Below are 19920 nucleotides of genomic sequence, written 5' to 3'. Positions count from 1 at the left end.
AACATTAGAAACTAGTGTTTCATAAAAACAACATAGCTTTCTCTGTTGCATATCCATAAATAAACCACCCCCATGAACTCCACCCATATCCTAAGAGGAGAATAAGTCCTTAAAGTAAAGATAAGTTCCTTTCAGTTTAAAATATTTTCAGGTTAACTACACTTTTAAGGCAGTAGTTCTCTACTAGGGGGCGGATTTGTTCTCCAGAGGATATTTGCAATGTCTGGAGACATTTTTGGTTGTATAATTCCAGAATATGCTACTAGCATCTAATAAGTAAAGAATGAGGATACTGCTATACATTCCACAATGCACATGCTATAGTCACAACGAACAATTATCTAGCCCTAAATGTCAACAGTGCCAAGCTGAGAAACCCTGCTGTAAAGAAACTCTTCAGACTTTTATAAAAAATTGTTGTGGTTCTTCTCTGCTCCTCATTCTTATGATGGTATGTGGGCATAGAAAAAAGCTTTTGTGGGCAAAAGGTGTTATGATTGATCTAAATGCAGAGCCATGGACTGCTCTCTGGCTCCTCACAGACCTCTGAGGTTTGGCCAACAGCCTTCAGAGTCACAATGGCACACGCTGATGCACATGTTGGAAGAAGAGTATCCAGTGGACCTCTTAATTTGGAACCACCTCAGCTCCAGTTGGTATGAATACCCTTCAGGTCTCAATAACTTCCTCTATACAGCCCATGCTTATAGTTAAGGCAACGCTACCTGCCTAACAAATAAACCCCAAATTTTCAGTCACCTCACACAGTTAAAATTACAGTCTGGTAAGGTGCTCCTATTTGGTGCACAGCTTTCTCCCACATGGTAATTTAAGACTCTAGATCCTCCCAACCTCATGGCTCTACCTCCTCATAAGAGCCCCAGCCTCTGCATCGGGCCTTTGGATGGAAAAAGAGAAAGTAGAGGAAGAACACCTGCTTTTCAGTCACCTCAACCCAGAAGTTAAAACATATTTCCGTTCACATTCCAATCGCAAAAACCAGTCACACAGCCCCACCTCAATGCAGGAAGGGAGGATGGGGTGAAGGTGAAAATGATGAAGAAATGCGTTCCTGGCTGAGCAACCACTTCCCAGTGGGAAATATACTACAAGAGGGAGCACAAACTAGGGTAGACATTTAGCTCAATCTGCCCAAACTGCCTTCTCACAAACTCTTTTGCATGGTCCCTCCTCTCACAGTAGAAGCCTCATAATAGGCTTGCTGGCTCTCTGCTAATTTCTATTTCCTTTCACTACAATATGTGAGAATTTCCAGATGTCTTTCATATCACATAAGAACCACGGAAAATTCACAGGATGCACCCCTGGGCCTCACTGACTAAATACACCATTTTCTTCACCTGTAGCCAGCACAGGGCCAGGGCAATAAGCTGTACATGGCTGCGCAGGTTCTGAATTTAAGCAGTCAGGTTCCAGAGCCTGTCTCCCTATTCTTCTAAAATAATAGGTAGCAAGACACCCTTTCCATGATCATCAGTGAATATAAAGTATCCACATCTTGTAAAACAGCCTAGCAACTATTACAAACTCCCTACTGTGATACATAGCACTGTTTTTCCTTACTTCTGGATTGCTAATCTTAAATTTTATAGTAAAAAAAAATAGGCAAAATTATACAGTAAGCAAAGCTAGTCTTCAGAAATCCCTCACTTTCCTCTCCACTTGAACAATGTACCTATGCTTTCGTGTCCAAGGCATTCTACTTCTTTACTCTAACCCAGTGGTAATGTTACTTAGACTGGACTGCTCTCTCCCCAGATCCACCATTTCCCCAACTTCCTCAAAACATACCTACACAGATTTCATGATTTCCACAGGGCCCTGAGCCTTCTTTGTTAGGAATTATATAAACTGATAAACTACTTCTGCTAATATGTGACATTTGGCAGCCAAAAACAAGTGACTTTAGTGGTGGAAAATTCAGCAGGTATCAATTGGTCATGGAAAAAAAAAGAATAGATTTCAATTACATATATTGTATCCCTCAAATACACTACATAAAAACCATCCATACCAATTCTGTGCATATCTTATTCTTTTAAAAAAATTTAAGTATGAATTCTAAAAATTGAATAAGTTACCTTCAAATACTGTATCTACCATGTTCTTATATTTCCAGTACAGCCTATAATTTCCTAGTGAGAATATGGTAACTGAACAAATAATAAAGAATTACCTGACTTACTGTATTTTTTAAAATTAACAAAAAACAGGATGTCAGTCAAATATACAAAAATTGGGGGGGGGGAAATCAAGGCTATACATTATCTTATTGCAAAGTGTATTTTCATCAGATCATAGTATAAACAGACTCACAAATATCACAAGGTCAAGACCTGTTATAAGGGGCAAATGCAAATAAACTATACAAGGCAGTATAATTCAGTGGTTAAAAGGGAAGGCTCTGAAGTCAAAGTTCTCATTAAACTTCAAATTCAAATCCTTTTGATAGGCTTAACCTCCCAGTGACTCAGTTTAGTTCAAATCCTGGTTCTACTACCTACAAGCTCTCTGTGCCTGGTATTTTAAAAGAACAAAATAGGCTGATTTTGGGGGGTTGTTATGAGGAATAAATATGTTAAGATGTCAAAGTACTTTTAAAATGGCACACAGGTTAGCAGTCCAAACATTAGCTATTGTTATGATGGTAATTAATCACTACTACTAAGACACCATTAAAAGCTATAGCAATCTCCCTCTGAATCGAAGTTTTTAAGAACACTAAAGCAAAATGTTTCTCCTCTTATTCTGAAAAGTCTGCAAGCTCTAAAACCATTTCTTTTTTTTCAGTCCTTTGTGAATATGGAAGATGACTGGCTTCTGTACCATTTGAAGACTCAAGATCCTTTCCCCTCTAACTACTATACAAAGGACAGACTGCTCTATGGATTTTAAAGACTTGACAAAGTATAATGAAATTTTCAGATTCACTAAATAACAAACAGCTCTGGAACAAAGAACTTAGATAAGAAATGATGCAGAAGTCTACTAGCCTGCTCAAAGAACACTGAGTTCTAAAATAAAGCACAATCACTTAGATCACTAGAACATTAGGAGGATATTTTTGGTAATTTTTCTCCTTTTTCTTTTCTATTGATTTGAGGGGGGGGGAGGAAAAGAGAGACAGGGAGGGGGTAGGGGAAGAGAGAGAGGCAGAGAAGCATCAACTCATGTTCCACTTAGTTGTTCCATTAAGTTGTGTACTCATTGGTTGCTTCTCACATGGGCCCTGACTGGGCATCGAACCAGTAACCTCACTCATGGAGATGACGCTCTATCCACTATGCCACTGGGCCAGGGCCAGCAATTTTTCTTCTTTTTTTTTTTGGGGGGGGGGGGTTTGTATTTTTCTGAAGTTGGAAACGGGGAGGCAGACAGACAGACTCCGCATGTGCCCCACCGGGATCCACCCGGCATGCACACCAGGGGGTGATGCTCTGCCCATCTGGGGCATCGCTCTGTTGCAACCAGAGCCATTCTAGCGCCTGAGGCAGAGGCCACAGAGCCATCCTCAGTGCACAGGCCAACTGTGCTCCAATGGAGCCTTGGCTGTGGGAGGGGAACAGAGAGACAGAGAGGAAGGAGAGGGGGAGGGGAGGAGAAGCAGATGGGTGCTTCTCCTGTGTGCCCTGACCGGGAATTGAACCCAGGACTCCCGCACACCAGGCCGACGCTCTACCACTGAGCCAACCGGCCAGGGCCAATTTTTCTTCTTAATAGGAGAAAAATTCTGTTTCTATACAACAGTGCGTAGACAGAAGGCATGATAGGTAAGAGCAGTATCTTCAAAAACATATTCTGTTTAGAAGAAAAGCCTGAAGGCTCAGATTTTCAGCCATATATATTCCTTAGTTGAAACTTTAAAAAATCTGAGGCATCTACCACTCTTTGTGTTAATATTAAGAAGTAACACAAGCCTCATTTCTATCAGAAAACAGATCGCTTGACTGAAAGAAAACGAAGTATCTAAAATTTTGTTACTGATAAAATAAATGTAATACATCAGTCACCTCAAAGGTCAAGTAAACATATATAGAATTTCTTGATAAATATACTAAAATATTCTTTAAAGATCTAAAGGCAAAGAAATGTTTTAAATAAAATAATATTTGTAGATTTCTCCTTTGTGTTAATTACTGAGGTAGGCACTTTCATATACATTATGTAACTTCATTCTCCCAAAAACTTATATGGGATAGGGATTATAATCCTCCTTTTTACAAAGGAGAAACTAAGGTCCAATGATTTGCCCAAGGACACTTACTTGTATAATATGTAATCAGAAATTCAAGTCAAATTTTCTGATCCCCAGGTCAAGTCTCTTGCTTTCACTACACCATTGTCATTTATTTACAAAACTCAAGTACTCTTAAGTCTTAGCTCTTACAAAGTATGCCAATCTTCTTATCTGGGAGAGGTAACAGTTGTGAGAAGAAAAATTCTTCATGTTACCAGAAATGACTCACTGTGCTTAATCTGATGTGACTACCAAATCAGATTCCAATGCTCTGGTTCATGTTGTCACTATACCCTCTTAGAAAACTTGCTCATGTTGTCACTATACCCCCTTGAAAACTTGCTTATCTTCAGATGTACTGCTCTTGGCAAGACCTAACTCAAAAATCATCTCCAAGTGAATTTTCCTAATTAAATAACCTGCTCACCTCCTCCTAAGCCAATATCCTTCTTATACCTCACTGCTTGTTTCCACTTCAGACTATATTATCACATACTCCTCTTGGTTCTCCAATCATATATCTTGTACATTTTTTCATTCGATAACTATTAATCATTTTTAGGGTCAATGGTGAACAAAATCGACAGTCCTTGTTATCATGGAGAGATTACACTGTTTGCAACTTTAACAAAGGAAAAATAACATAGGTATAAGGGTAGAATGTTCTAGAACAAAGATTCCTTCCCTACAAGGTCTCTGAAGAAAGCATGCAAACTTGATAACGTTTTTTAGGGAGGAAAAATATCTCCTATTCTGTCTTCCAGATGAGACCTTCAACTTCATGTCTTTATTAAGATAGATGAGGGGATGAGGACCAAGGTGGAAGAAAGGAGAGATCTAAAATCTCTCAGGGGTTCCCCACATACTGACATGAAATATTCACACTATAGTCCAGACATCTTTCTGTGTCCCATCTACAAGGAAACTATAGTTCAGCCACAACTGCTACAATCAAGCACCTCTATCAATCTCCTTGCACACAGACACCTTCATCAATAAAGTACTCAGAGGCTTATGCAACTTCTGTTTATGATTTATATGTAGGTCATATTCCTAAAATTAAGGTAAGGTTTATGTCTTCTACTTTTGAATCCATCAATGCTCAGATCATTGCTACAAATGTATTCAACTTTAGATATTATAATATAAATATTAAAATTTAATACTTCAGGTATTACTATAAGGATTTCCAAAGTAATCTTAGAAAGCTACACTTAAGTATCAATTTTTTAAATCAATACAAGTAACCTGCTCTCAAAGGATGATTTACAAACAAGCCAAATGTAAATGTACTAAGAGCAATCCCAAGTTAAAGAAATTCTGCAAACTGTCCTTTAAAAATGATTCTTTTGTAATGCAGATTTTGTAAATTCATATTTTATCACTTTTTTCTTAAAACAAATTAAAATATAACATTACACAGAAGTATATATTTCTTATTTTTTTAATGGCTTAGGTGCATTTTATTAGTTTCTTTAGAATTATATATTTCTCCCAAAGTATACTTTAAGGGTTTTCAATTCAAAATGAGCCCAAAAACTAGATATCATCAAATTTCTAAGTGCCATAAATGTGTTCTAAGGAACATATTTGATTGCCTTTAAAATGTAGTAACGTTCTCACTGAAAAATACAGCATCGTTTCACTGATCACAAGTACAATAAATATAATGATTCATGAAACAAATAAGCCATGACCACTTTTAATTAAGCAGGCATTTCTAAGCACCTGTGTACAATGTATTGTGGCTCAAACGGTTCACATGGAATTTGACCGCAAGGACCTAATCTCCATAATTAAAGACCTAAAAGGTAGTTCTTATGTTTCATCTATTCCCTTTTCCAGTATTCTGAGCAAGCATGGTGTAGTCATTCCATACATGGTTGCTAGGAAAAAAAAAAAGAGGTAACAAATATTTAAAATTAGTTATACTTTCAGTACAGGATAAACTGCATGCCCTTACTCTTCCTTCCCCAACCTGTTTTTACAAAACTAATGTGATCTTAGTAATTTCATTGCAGTACAGGTCCTAGCAAGCACAGAAATTGACCACAATCTCTCAGTGTGATCAGTTTAGATGTTGTTTGTTGGGATGCAGAAACCCTAACAAGCAATTCACCCATGTCCCTCCACAATCCTTGCTCTCCCTGGAATTCTAAAAAAAGTAAAACAAAACAAAAAACCCCACACGGTTTAAAAGGATTATTTTAAAAGACATACAGAGGCACTAATTTGAGGCTAGTATCAGGGTAAGTTAATTTAAAACACTAATAACCCTACATACACAAGGCATTCTAATACTGTTCAGATGTCATTTAAGTATTCCAGCATCAGATAGGCAAAAACTTCATTAAATTATGTATTTAAGGCAAATATGCTTATATCATCAGTTTAAGAAGTTTTCTAACCTGTTTAAATAGGAGCCTAAATTACCTATTATTTCAGACAGCATATATATAAAATGAAATTAGGTACTTTCCCCAGCAGTGAAGTCTCTTATAAAGAGTGTTAAATGACTTTTGTGAATGGAAAATCTGCATATACAGTTGCTTCGCCTCAGCCGGTCTTGAGTGGGTGTCTCAATGAACCAAAAGCACATGACATATGTGAAGCTCCTTGGAATCTGATTCCACTCTTTAGAATGGGCTTTGAAACAAACTTTAAATGCAAAAGTACAGCAAAGGCTTCGCCTTCTTCTTACGTTACAATCAGGCCACAGGAACTGAGGTTTCGAGGCGCAACACCGTGTCACTCGGCTCTGCCAGGGCGGGCGCGGTCTGCGGCGCGCGGCTCAGCCTCCACCCGGGCTGTCACAGGAAAACCGAGCCTCGCCTTAACCGCAGCGAGTGACAGCGCCAGCTCTCCGGGGCGCAGGGGCTTCAGGCGCGACCCTCGGGCGGCCAAATGCTCGTACCTCCCCCCAGCCGGGCTGTGGCTTTGTACGGCTGCGGATGCACCTCCGGAGGGCCCCCAAACACGCCAGCCCCGCCAGCCTTTGGAGTCCCCCATTCCCAAAGGGGACAAAGGAGCCGAAGAGGAACTCCCCGGCGCGGGGTGCCGGGAGTCTCCGGCCCGGGCTCAGAACGTGAGTGTGTGCGGGTGCCGTCATCGTAGCGGTGCGAACCCACCGCCCCCAGCTCGGGGACCCGCGCGACACTCACCGGTGCGGGGCCCCCGGATTGGCGGGGTGCGGGGGGCCGGCTCTTCTGGGGCCCTGCACGCGTCCGGTCCCACCTCAACTTCTCTCGGCCGCTGTCGCGGCGGCAGCTGAGAGGAGAGCCCGGACGAGGGCTGTTTCTCCCCGCGACGGAGGCGCTACCGGCTCGACTCTCCGGAGGGCGGCAACTCCGCCCCGCAGTCCACCAGCCGGGCCGAGACCCCACTTCCCTTCGTCCACGGGGTACCGGCGGCGGCTGCTGCCGCGGCCAAAGCTAGCGTTGCAACCGCTGGGCTGCCGCTACCACGACCGCCCGACCCAGAGCGCGTCGCAGCCTAATGTTGTCATCGGCCGTGTCGCCGCCTCTCTGGGCACCCAGAGCCGCCGAGATCCTTCACATTCGAGCGCCCTCCCCATCCCAGCCCCGCCCCGCGGCGCGCGGGCCGGGCCACGCCTCCGTGCCACGTGACTGTTCGGGGCGGAGCCGAGAGGGCTACCCTGCGGGCGGGAGGCAGCCGCGCCCGAGCGACCCGCAGCGCCTTGTTCTGCCAGAGTCTTATCGCTACGGCCTCGCCTCCACACACACGCGGGCAGCTGCCGGGTGCGCGCCCACCGCCTCCCGCCCCATCTTGTGACTCGCTGGGCGAGGCCTTCTGGACCGGTCGTACCGGGTCCTGCCCAGTCTCGGAAGACGGCACGTTAGAGCGCTCTGCCCCGGGCCCCGGGGCCCACGCTCGCTCTCGGCTCGGTCGCCAGGCCGCCTCCCCAGCCGTGGGCTCAACTCAAGTTTCAGCCAAGCAGAGGGAGAAGGAGGGCCTCGTGGGGTCCGGCTGGAAAAGCAGTCGCTGCTTGTCCCTCTGTCTAGCAGCGCGTTCAGTGTGGCGTTTAATTGACTGTTTTCTTCATTAGAGCTTTTTATTTTTAAGGAGGAGATGGTGCTTTTCAGTCAGGCAGGGATGAAAATAGCCCTGGCAGACTTATTTTTGTTCCTAGTTGTCTTCAGGATCCTTCGTGCCAGTTTTACACTCATTAAGTTTTATAATGTGTTAGGTTGGTGGCAGTTTAAAATTTGGCAGGTCCTTCCATTTTAAAAATAAAGCCGAAAATTCTTGATTTAATTATCTTAACTTTTAGACATAGCCTTTTGTCTCCTTTTTTAACCATTTTCGGAAGAACCCTTCCCCTCAACCTTGTTGATGAAAAAGAGTAAAATGCTAGTTACGAAAAGAAAGTAACACAGAAATAACGGAGGTAGAAAAGGAGAAAGTGCATAATCCAATCCTAACAAGAAAACACATGAGAAAGTTTTCTGTGATACTAAAATCCGTTTGTAACTAAGCTTTTTTTTTTTTTTTAATTTATTTTTTTAATGGGGTGACATCAATAAATCAGGATACATATATTCAAAGATAACAAGTCCAGGTTATCTTGTCGTTCAATTATGTTGCATACCCACCACCCAAAGTCAGATTGTCCTCTGTCACCTTCTATCTTGTTTTCTTTGTGCCCCTCCCCACCCCGGGATCCCTCTCCTATTCCCCCCCCCCCCAACCACCACACTCTTATCAATGTCTCTTAGTTTCACTATTATGTCCCACATACGTATAGAATAATACAGTTCCTGGGTTTTTCTGATTTACTTATTTTGCTTCGTATCATGTTATCAAGATCCCACCATTTTGCTGTAAATGTTCTGATGTCATCATTTCTTATGGCTGAGTAGTATTCCATAGTGTATATGTGCCACATCTTCTTTATCCAGTCATCTATTGATGGGCTTTTTGGTTGTTTCCATGTCCTGGCCACTGTGAACAATGCTGCAATAAACATGGGGCTGCATGTGTCTTTACGTATCAATGTTTCTGAGTTTTTGCTTTTTTTTTAAAGCACTTTTCATGTCATTACATTTTCTTAAGACGTCAAAAAGTTTTCTGATCAACTGGGTCCAGTACTTTGAAATGAGCAAGCAATAGTTTGACCTATGTAATCCTTACTATGAATATATTTCATAGAACTCTAAGAAATCATGGAATTTAAAACTCACCATTATTTCGCGTTACCCACGAAAGAAAAGAAACACGACCAGTTAAACTATGTCCTGCCATTGGTTTTTTAAAGACACGCCTTGAATGAGAGATCTTAAATGTGAAAAACAATGAGTCTTAGAATCTAGGAGATATTGTAATGAACTGGTGTTCCAATGAGGAAAAGATTCTATAGGTTCTGTTCCGTAGTCTGAGAGATGGTACTTGTGGTTCAAGTAAATGTGAGGGACATGTATTATTCTGTGAATGACATTATTTCAGCAAAGCTAGTAACTGGAGTCTGTCAACAAATTGAAACTTATCTCTGATTTTCCAGAACAAGTGTTTTTTTTCAAACTGACTCAAATCAATTTTATTTCTTTTAATGGAATAGAATATAAATAACCAGAGAGCATATCTAACAAGGGCAAGTATTGCTTTGTGAAACTTGAGTCTTAGTTATGGGGGAGGGTTGTAATTATGTTATAATTTAAACTATACTTTCTATTGTGAGTTGCAATCAAATAGATTTGAGAAAGAATTTTCTAGAGCATGGATAGCATATGAAATATAACACCTGGTCTCTGTTTTCTGGTACTTTTCCTTTACTCTGAAACAGACTAAACATTTAGAATAAGGCTTAGCCCCACTTCTTTTTTTTTTTTTGCGTGGGCTTAGCCAACACTTTTTTTTTTTTTTTTTTTTTTTGTATTTTTCTGAAGTTGGAAACCGGGAGGCAGTCAGACAGACTCCTGCATGCGCCTGAGGGGGATCCACCCGGCATGCCCACCAGGGGGCGATGCTCTGCCCATCTGGGGCGTTGCTCTGTCGCAACCAGAGCCACTCTAGCACCTGAGGCAGAGGCCATAGAGCCATCCTCAGCGCCTGTGCCAACTTTGCTCCAATGGAGCCTTGGCTGCCGGTGGGGAAGAGAGAGACAGAGAGGAAAGAGAGGGGGAGGAGTGGAGAAGCAGATGGGCGAACCCGGGACTCCTGCACGCCAGGCCGACGCTCTACACTTCTTTCATTTTTGAAAATGAATGGTCATTTATTGTAATGGAAAGTACTGTACTGGAAGCAAAGAGGCCTAGGTTATACACTTAGCTAATAAGATGAACTAAATAAATGCATTTCAAGTTCTGATAAAAAGTAGAGAGTTGTTCCTCGCTCTAAGGAATGATACTCAACTTTCGTCTCCAATGGATAATGTTCACATTTGAAACAAATAGTCCTGGTATACCTAGGATTATGCAAATTCTCATCAAACTACCTGCAACTCCCTTCACCACATATAAGAAAAATAAATCAGCATGCAAGCAAGTGAAAATGAAGGTATTACAGGAAAACAAAGTAAGTATATCTTTCATAATCTATATTTTCATTTTTGTTTTTAATAGTTTATTATGAGAACTAATGATTTTGACATTAGTTTGCAATTACAAATGATTGCAGCAAAATGATATACCAATAGACTACATTGAAAAATACATGCTTTTTCAATACTTTCAAATCTAATATTTGGTTATTCCAAAAAATGATCATTCAATCTAGTGTTTTCAATGTAATCATAACATAAATAGAAACTATAATGTGTGATTCCGCCCAGTAAGTGAAAAAGACCCAGTAATACCCATTTGCTATGTTAAGAGATACCTTGCAAGTTTGCTACTACTAAAGTGATTTTAAGAATAACAGTTTATTTTTTTATTTATTGGTTTTAGAGAGAGAGGAATTGAGAAAAAGAGAGAGAGAGAAACACTGACTTGTTGTTTCACTTATTTATGCATTCATTGGTGGCTTCTTGTATGTGTCCTGACCTGAGATCAAACCCGCAACTTTGGCATGGAGGGACAACTGCTGGAAACAACTGAGCAACCCAGGCAAGGCTAAACAAAACCTTTTCTTTTATAACTATACAATTTTAACTCCAATAAAGATTCATTTCTTTTGCCTAGTGTTTAATTAATTATTCATGTCTAAGAATGAGAGGGTTTTTCCAAATCAGTTTAAGCACTGACAGGCATGATAATCTTTCCCACAGAATGTATTTCAACCCTGACCTAGAATGAGAGAGATTTGCCTTGAAATTGTTTTTCCACTTGAGCCCCTTAAGCATAGATGCTTATGTTACTTAAGGTTGTTAATGAGTATTTTTCTTGAAGATTAAGATTGAGAATAATCTCAGGTATAAATAAGGTATTCAACACAACTTTGAAGACAATGGTAGATTGTATTATTACTCTTGGATCTGTGACTTACTGTAGCCAGTGGTTTGTGAACAGATGCGACACATGTTAACTGCTTTAAATCTGCATGCACCATTCAAGTCACTCTCTTAGTTTTGTGCTGGCTGCCCTGAGAAAGGCATGCCCCAGATAAGTTTCTGAATAGCAAAATATATGGGGCAGACCTAAAACTGACCTTTACCATAGAACAGTTCTGTGGCAGCTGACCTGAAGCTACTAACACGAAACAAGAGTAAAACATAAATGTTTCTTCTAAATCGCAGAGATTTTTGTAATTGTAATATAGCATAAGCTTCCAAATCAGATAAAGTGGATTTGATCCAAGAGATGAGTGGTTCAAAGGCTAAATGAACTATAGAAAAATAATATTTAAACTATTTAAATATTAAATAAAATAATAGTCATCTACAAAATCATCAACCAAACGTGGTGAACATCCAACTAATATTTATATTAAAACGTATAAAATTTATAGATTTGCTTGCAAAATATTTGCATATTGATTTTAAGTGTTTCTGTTTAGTATGACTTGTTTTAAAGAAATATACCTCAAGAAAAATTCGGATAAAAAACAAAATTATAAAAAAGAATATAAACTTTTGTTTCTGTCAATATTGTGGACCAGGTACCTCAATCAGTGATCACACCGAAAACAAAATTCCCGGAAAATTACTATTTCTTTTATCTATTAAATATATTGACTAATTGGAAATAAGTTAGAAATTATTAGATAAAAAAAAAATGTAATGAAGGCAGAACCTAGACAGTTGAGCAGAGCCTAAAGCCAGCCTTTTTATCCTAAGGTCATTTGCCAAACCCAATTAACCTAAGCTTTGGTTTCCACTGCCTTATGAGAGACAAAACTCAAGACCTGCACTGCGCGCGTGCGCGCGCGCACACACACACACACACACACACACACACACACACACAGCTGTGGTTCCAAGTATTATTCATTCCATGAAAGATATATTAGAAAAATACTTGCCCCTTACTAGCATACACACTGCTCCCTACAAAAAAAATTAACTGTCTTAAAGCTTGGCACCAAGGGGACAGAGGGAAAACAACCATCCTGAGAATCTGGAGTAACAATCCAGCTCTCACACAAACATATAACTTGGATTCATACTACCTGGGTGATTCCAAAACATCTTAAGTTGATAATTTTTAACTGATAGTCGTCTCACATATCTGGCAGAAGCAGATGCCACTCATCTCCGAAAGAACTCATCTTCATCTTAGGCCTTACAGAATAAAAATAAATAAATTTCTGAGGAAAATTAGCCACTCACATTTTTAAAAATAACAAGCACAGAAACAAGTCATCATTAATGAGAAATAGTATAAACTTAGATAGCAGAAACAGATTCAAAAGAACTTCAGGCCTGACCTGTGGTGGCTCAGTGGATAAAGTGTCGACCTGGAAATGCTGAGGTCGCCGGTTCAAAACCCTGGACTTGCCTAGTCAAGGCACATATGGGAGTTGATGCTTCCAGCTCCTCCCTCCCTTATCTCTCTTTGTCTCTCTGTCTCTCACTCTCCTCTCTAAAATGAATAAATTAAAAAATAATAATTAAAATAAAAAAGATTATTAAAAAAAAAAAAGAACTTCAGATACTGAAATTACTAGGCAAAGACTTTATATTATTATACATATATTATAAAGTAATTATATAAAATATGAATAAAGTATTAAAAAACAAGCTTGAAAAAATATGTACAGAGAATAAATTATAAAGAATAACTAAAGATATTTGGGAAAAATGAAACTTAAAGAATTAAAAAATATAAATTATTAAAATTTAAAACTCAGTGGGCAAGTTTAATGGTCTATTTGACACAGCAGAAGTACAATCTAGTGAACTGGGAAGCAGAGATGAAGAAATTATTCCAAACATAACAAGAAAGGAAAAATAAATGAAAAATATAAAAGAGAGTTTAAGTCAGGGGTCTCAAACTCGCGGCCGGTGGGCCGCATGCAGCCCGCCGAACAATTTTGTGCGGGCCGCAGACTAATCCACGAAGTTCAAAATATTTTGGATAAAATTAAGTAAGCCTAGGGGCCTACTTGTATTTTTCATTTCTCTAGCATCCTAGCTAGATATTAGCTTAGTTAACAGCAGTTGTGATGCGAACTACAGTTTCTGGTCGTTTTGTGACACTGAGTAAACTGCATGTACGATTGTGCTTGCTGTACTGATTTTTTTTTGTTTTCAACTGCAGTGAGAAAAGTGTTGTGTAACAGTTGCCTTTTGTAGACCTAGTGCGGCCCGTGTGTGATCTTGCTCTGCGGCCCACATGCTGAGTTGAGTTTGAGACCCCTGGTTTAAGTGACTTGGAAGACATTGTGAGCTCTAAAATAAATCTAATCATAGCTTCAGAAGAATAGAAAAGGAATATGGGGCAGGGATAATATTTGAAAAGATAATAATTGAGAACTTTCCAAAACTGATGAAAGACTCCAACCCCCAGACTTAGGTCCCCCAAATCCCAAGCAAGCTAAAGAATAATAAATCCATACTTAAATACATCATAGTGAAAACTATATACAACAACAAAAACAAAAATGAAAACATTAGAAGTAGCAGAGAAAAAAAATACAGATTATCCTCAAAGCATCTGGTAACTGACTTTCATCACAATAGAAACCAGCAAAGATATTTAGCCCATCAAAGATATTATTCACAGGGCTTGAGAAAAAATGACTGTCAATACCTGGTGGACAGATCTTTCAAGAATGAGGCCAAAATAACCGCATTTCCAGGCAAGCAAAAGCAGAGTTTGCTACTAATGTATTCTCACTAATAGAAAGTCTAAAGAAATTTCTTCATTTAGACAAAAATAAAATGATCCCATGTGGAAGACCCAGGTTTGAGACCCCAAGGTCGCCAGCTTGAGCTCAGGCTCATCTGGTTTGAGCAAAGCTCACCAGCTTGGACCCAAGGTCTCTGGCTTAAGCAAGGGGTTACTCGGTCTGCTGTAGCCCCACGGTCAAGGCACATATGAGAAAGAAATCAATGAACAACTAAGGTGTCGCAACAAAAAACTGATGATTGATGTTTTTCATCTCTCTCTGTTCCTATCTGTCTGTCCCTCTCTCTGACTCTCTGTCTCTGTAAAAAAACAAAAAACAAAAAAAGATTCCAAATGGAAAGTCTGAGGGTTGAAACTAAAGGAAGAGCATGGAAATTGGTAAATATGTACATAAATGTAAAAACCATTGATTATGCAAACAGAATTATTAAAATTATTTTAATAATATTTTTAAAAAGAAAAATAACAATCACTCATATTCCTAACATCAAAATAAATACAATAAAATTCTCACTTAATACCTATCAAACTCATCAGACCAAGTATTATATCCATTTGCATAATTATCTTTATCTGGTATCTGGTATATGCCGTTGGAATCAAAAACACTAAACATTTCCATTTATTTTTTCCTTTTCTCATCATTATAGGCAAAATTGTATTAATATTTTATTGGTAGTCTTTCTTTAAATAACTATATACAGTTATTAATACAGCATTTTAAGTTTTTCTTCATAATAACATTCTAATTTAAAATTTACATAATGTACCAATGAAGATGATTTATTAATAATCGGACTAAGAAACTAGCATAAATTTAGGAGATCATGATTTAGAGTAATAAAAAGCAGAATTAAGTACAATTTTCACATAACTATGAAGTGTTAATGATTCCCACTGAAGTCTAAAATTGAAAGTTCGTAATGAATTATATAATTATGTCTTCACAGGTAAAGGACAATTAGGGCTTATTGAAAAGTTCTGCCTACTCTTTCCACCCACCTTGCCTATTCAAAAGTAGATGCTGTGACTTTTAATACCATCTGTGGAAATGGTTAGAAATGTATGCTCAGAATATAAGAATTATTCCTGAGTTTTAATTCAGCTAAGAGGGCATCCTAAACTCCAAATAAATTTTTTAAAGAAGAATCTATTTCTTTCTAATGGCTACATAGACTACCCATTCCCAGTTGTAAATTTTTCATTTCACTATAAGAGTGTATAAAAAGCTGCTTATCACTATTATGTAAGTATTGCACACATGGAACAAGTAATTCCTTAAATTTCCAAAGTTGTAACTATAGTGTAACTATGCTTTACTTTTCTTTTTTTACCAAGCTTTACTCTCTCTTTCCTTCAACCACACGAGAGTATTCAAAACATACTTCTATAGTACTTTATTGATAAAACCAAATCTATAATTTCACTGCAGAATGTCCAATTGATTTTATCTCTTGAAACATATAAACAAAGATTATATATTACTAATAAATTTTCCAGTTAGCTTTGTCTGACCTGTATTTATGCATTTATAAACTTTCTGAGAGGTCACAAGTCTTTCGATTCATATAAACCAGATTGTACATTGTCTTTCAATTTAATAATCATCAGTTTTTATTAGGTCAAAGACCCATCCTGTTTACAAAAAATATTATCGAGTGTCTGTAGGTTACTCCACTTTTCCTGAAGTGCAAAAAACAGCAAAAGGCCTCGCCCTATAAACTAACATGTTTCAGAACTGTCAGTTCTGCTATTCTCTGCTGCGAGTGAAGGTGCCATGCATACTTGTAGCACTATCAGGTAACAGCCATCTAACACCGCCCCACCCTTCAATGACAGTCCTACCTAGATGCCTTCTGCCAAATCTGCTAAGTATTTAGTGTCTCTCACCCATCCAGAACACTGGTGCCCAGAGATGACAAGATGGAAGAAAACGGTACCTAACCTGTGTTCCAAAAACATCTGTTCACTGCGTTCCTGTCAGGTTCAGCCCTCTGTTCTGGGCTCTCTTGATATTCTCCCCTCGTTTACAGTCAGTTCCTGTAGGAGGCTTATTTTTACCTGGTATTCCTTTCCTTTTCTTATTTTTTAAGATCAACCCCACAACCTTGGCATATTGGGACAATGCTCTAATTTAATTGAGTTTTAGAGAGAGGGGAAAGGAAAGACAGGGTGGGGGAGGGGAGACACAGAGAGGACAGACTGAGAGAGAGAGAAACATCAGTTTTTTGTTCCACTTATTTATGCATTTATTGGTTGATTCTTTTATGTGCTCTGACCAGGGATCAAACCTGCAACCCTGGCATATCAGAATAAGATTCTAACCAATTGAGCTACTCAGCCAAGGTCTCCTGGTAGTCTAACATGCACAGTTGAGGCCAGACTCCGAATCTGACTCCCCCAGTGGTTTCCTTTAACCCTTAATTCCTGTTAACACCCTCATGGAAATGGACTGGAGTTGGCACACCTGGATTTAAGACTTCATTTTTTAATGTCAGCTCCTTTCCAGAGATGGACAAAGACTTCACCCCTGGTGGTTTCACATTGTTGATTACTTCCTACTAACTTCCTTTCTGTGTCAGCCAATATCTTGGAACTGACATCATTTATATCCTAACAATCATCCTTGAATTATTACAAAAGTAGTACACCTTATGAATACAATAATCTAAACTAAGAACAAGAAAAAATCTAGAAGAAAATAACCTTTATTCAATAAATAAAAGCAATGAAATACAAAGGGAGGGTACTGTTATAAATTAAAATAGACTCATTAGACTTATCAACCAAATGTAAGCATGGACTTTTCTTAGATTATGATTCAAATAAACCACTTTTACAAAACTACATCAGTGAGACAGAGATGTTTTAATGGTGATTGTATGTTATATGATATTAAGGAATTATTGGTAATTATCTTAGGTATAAAAATGATATGTATTATGGTTTTTTAATGTCTTATTTCTTAGAGACACATACTTTAAACTGTAACTGGGTCTCTGCTTTAGGAAAAAACAACAACTTTAAAACATGTTTCTTTCTTTTCTCTACCTGTAGGTCGATCCATGGAAATGTACTCTACTACTACTACTACTACTACTACTTATTATTATTTTCTACCCTTAACCAAACATAGTAATCATTCTCTCCTTATCATGTCAATGTTGTTTGTTAGTAGGAGTGTTCAATTCAAAAGCAGCTGTGCAACATATAATCTAAAGCAGAGGTCAGGAACCTATGGCTCGCAAGTCAGATGTGGCTCTTTTGATGACTGCATCTGGCTCACAGACAAATCTTTAATAAAAAAATCATAACGTTAAAAATATAAAACATTCTCATGTATTACATTCATTTCCTACTGCTCATATTCATGGTTGCTGGTGGCTGGAGCCAATCACAGCTGTCCTCTGGGACAACACCAAATTTTTATTGGGTAATGCCTAACGTACATAGGTCGTTGTTTGGCTCTCACAGAATTACATTTTAAAATATGTGGCGTTCATGGCTCTCTCAGCCAAAAAGTTTCCCACCCCCTGATCTAAAGTTGGAAATCTAAGACCAAATGTGCATTTCCTGATCCTATTGACACTGTCTTATCAACTGGTCTATGTGTTATACTTGCATTATGGTAGATTGTCTGTAGATGAGATAAATGAAATATCAATATTTAACCCTGCCTGACCAGTGGATAGAGCATCAGCCTGGGACGCTGAGTGCCCAGGTTTGAAACCCCGAGGTCGCCAGCTTGAGCACGAGCTCACCTGTTTGAGTGTGGAGTCACTGGCTTGAGCGTGGGATCATAGACATGACACCATGGTCACTGGCTTGAGCCCAAAGGTCAGTGTCTTGAAGCCCAAGGTTGCTGGCTTGAGCTCAAGGTCACTAGCTTGAGCAAGGGGTCACTGACTCACCTGTATCCCCTGGTGAAGGCACACATGAGAAAGCAATCAATGAACAACTAAATTGTTGCAACTATGAGTTGATGCTTCTCATCTCTCTCCTTTCCTGTCTGTCTGTCCCTGTCTGTCCTTCTCTTTCTCTCTCCCATTTAAAAAAAAAATTAACCTTGAAGCTAATTGCTATGCCTTTTTTTAGGTTATTTACCTAAAACCTTGACATTAAAACAAACTTGGAAAAATATAAGAATGACTGTTACATTACAGAATTCTTTTCTTCACATTTTATTGATTTAATTTTTCAAAATTTCTCCAGTGAACATGTGTTGCTTTTGTAAGCTGATAAGGAACATAACATTAAAAATAGTAACATGCATGGAATATCGTAGGTATTTAATAATTGGTGGCATTTGTTAGTTGTAAATTAGAGTATCTGTTAACACTGTCATGTAATATGAAGATGAAAGCAATCTATGTACCGATTTCTTTGGGTATTTTGTTTTTTATTTTTTGTAGAATTTATTTATTTATAAGGTTATATAGATTTCAGGTGTGTGGGGGGAAGCAATTCGTGCTGCCTGGTATTTGCTCCAAAATTCTATTAAACCCTTATGAAAAGCTAACATCACATGACCTATGGTAAATAAATCAGACTGAACACATTAAGATGTTCAAATTCATATAAAGCCTTCTGCAAATACAGATTACTCTGGAGCTTCTAAGAAGCAGATGTACTGATCTCCTTGGCATTCACATGGTTCAGCTACAAATAGATTTGAACAGATTCCAAATGCACAACTGTCAAATTCATAAAAAAGTAGCAAAAAATGTCAAGTAAAAGTTTAGGCTTTACCTTGAATAGCACTGACTGTTATCTGGAAAAAAAAATCGAAAGTATCTAGTTAATGTTTTATTACTTCAGTGCTAATATTTGACAGGAGCTAAGTACATACTTTCATTTTATGCATAGATGTTTCTTTTAGGTTAGCAGTGATAACCCAGAAACTGCTATGAGTTAGTATTAGTATTAGGTCCAAAGAAAATCTCAAAATCACTTCAATCAATATTACAAAATTCATTAATACCAATTTTACTCACTGAAGTAGTATAATGTAGAGGGGTTGAGCTCAACTATAAAGTCAGACCTCAGTTCTAATCCTTGCCCTATCATTTATTAGCTGTGTAACCTTACCAACACTCTTTTTCTCATCTGTGAATTGGAGGTTTTAAAAAATCAGTTTTGCAGTGTGTTGTAGTAATATAAGGTTATAGTAATTAAATATATAGAAATATAAAAATGTGGAAGATATATAAAAGTAATTAAAATGATATTAAAAAATAATTATTAAAATTAAATAAAGTTATGCCATTTAGATAGGAATTAATATAGTGGCTTAGTGCCATAACTCTGTAATGTGATAAACAGACTCTGACTTACAAGCAGGGCCCAGTTAGTATGTGTGTGAAGTTATACATAGATAAGAAGTAAATTGGTGCCATAACTCTGTAATGTCAACAGACT

General features: G+C 38.5%; 1 protein-coding gene across 5 annotated transcripts in view; it reads right to left on the bottom strand.

Moving 5' to 3' along the window:
* OSBPL8 (oxysterol binding protein like 8) overlaps positions 1–7833 on the bottom strand; it is a 168257-nt gene extending 160424 nt beyond the window's left edge. For 4 of the 5 annotated variants that reach the window (XM_066368510.1, XM_066368513.1, XM_066368515.1 and 1 more), the window contains exon 1: positions 7420–7833. The gene's annotated coding sequence lies outside the window, so the exon portion shown is untranslated. Of the gene's footprint in view, positions 1–6959; positions 7066–7419 lie in introns of all 5 variants that reach the window. The other variant, XM_066368511.1, reaches the window with a different exon arrangement.
* Between the last annotated feature and the right edge of the window lie 12087 nt (positions 7834–19920).

The sequence above is a fragment of the Saccopteryx leptura genome, chromosome 2, assembly GCF_036850995.1.
Source record: "Saccopteryx leptura isolate mSacLep1 chromosome 2, mSacLep1_pri_phased_curated, whole genome shotgun sequence".
In the NCBI taxonomy this organism is placed as follows: Eukaryota; Metazoa; Chordata; class Mammalia; order Chiroptera; family Emballonuridae; genus Saccopteryx; species Saccopteryx leptura.
This window is presented reverse-complemented; position numbering and strand designations above follow the sequence as displayed.